The sequence below is a fragment of the Vicugna pacos genome, chromosome 5, assembly GCF_048564905.1.
Source record: "Vicugna pacos chromosome 5, VicPac4, whole genome shotgun sequence".
Lineage (NCBI taxonomy): Eukaryota > Metazoa > Chordata > Mammalia > Artiodactyla > Camelidae > Vicugna > Vicugna pacos.
Window position 1 is genome coordinate 86,964,551 of NC_132991.1, and position 1,056 is coordinate 86,965,606.

Sequence of the window (1,056 nt, forward strand, 5' to 3'; positions counted from 1 at the left end):
GGCACCCAATATGGTTGCTGGCTTGGTGCAAATAAGCACATTGGGACCTACAATCTAAACTAGTGTGACCTTGCCCCCGGCCCTGGAACTGCGTGCTCTGCAGGCCAGGTGCTTCCAGGCGGTCAGGCTGTGGTAAGAACGGGGAACCCTCTGTCTGTCTTAATTCTTGAGCATGGCTGCGAGTCCTTGTTCAGGAGCAGCGTTGTTTGGGTATCACCATGATGCACGTCTTGGTCTGTTGGGGCTGCTGTACCAAAACATCACAGACTGGGCAGCTTCTAAACAACAGAAATTTATCTCAGAGAGAGCTGCAGACCGGAAGTCTGAGACTAGGGTGCAGCAAGGTCGAGTGGAGGTCGTCTTCCAGGTTGCGGACTTCTTGCTGTGTCCTCACATGGGACAAGGGGCTGGGGATTCCTGTCTCTGACGTCTTTTTAAAGGGCATTCATCTCATTCATGAGGGCTCACTCTCATGACCTAATCAACTCCCACAGTTCCCACCTCCTTACGCCGTCACCCTTGGCATTGGAATTTGAACATATGAATTTGGAGGGGACACATGTATTCAACCTACAGCCATGCATGAGGCACACTGTGTGGCAGGAGGGAGCATGCTAAGCAGAGAAGGAAGATTCTTATCCAGCATCAAGGTCTTGTCTGCTGGAGGCAATTTTCTGTTCCCTCCATGACGGAGCAGCTCCGGTGCCATCAGCCTTCTGATGGTGTCAGCCCGGTCCTCAGGGTGCAGTACAGTGGGCTCCCAGGTAGGGTGCTGCTGAGAGTGATTCAGACACTCGGCAGGGGCAAAAGACAGGTGACAGCTTTGGTGAGAAGAAGCCCTCCCTGAGCCGTGCCTTACCTTCATTTCTGCCTCCACGGTCACCTGAAGCATGAATTCATTGAGGCAAAAGTGGGGTATGTGGGGAGGAGGCTGACTGACAGCTCCTGTGCGGGTTTGGTGTTTTCCCTTGATCATTTAGAACCTCTACTCTGGCGGGGGTGGGGTCTTTGGAAAGCATTCATGTGGGACATAAATAGTGTCACAATGGCCCCATT

General features: G+C 52.7%; 1 long non-coding RNA gene across 2 annotated transcripts; it reads right to left on the reverse strand.

Annotated features, from left to right (window-relative positions):
• Window positions 1-545: 545 nt before the first annotated feature.
• On the reverse strand, window positions 546-962 carry LOC140696493 (uncharacterized). Of its 2 annotated transcripts, none has more exons than XR_012072920.1 (2): window positions 860-962; window positions 546-772 (listed from the first exon to the last, which is right to left on the reverse strand). It is a non-coding gene; the product is annotated as an uncharacterized lncRNA (long non-coding RNA). The 2 variants fall into 2 exon arrangements; XR_012072921.1 differs by having other exon boundaries at window positions 546-775.
• Window positions 963-1,056: the final 94 nt, after the last annotated feature.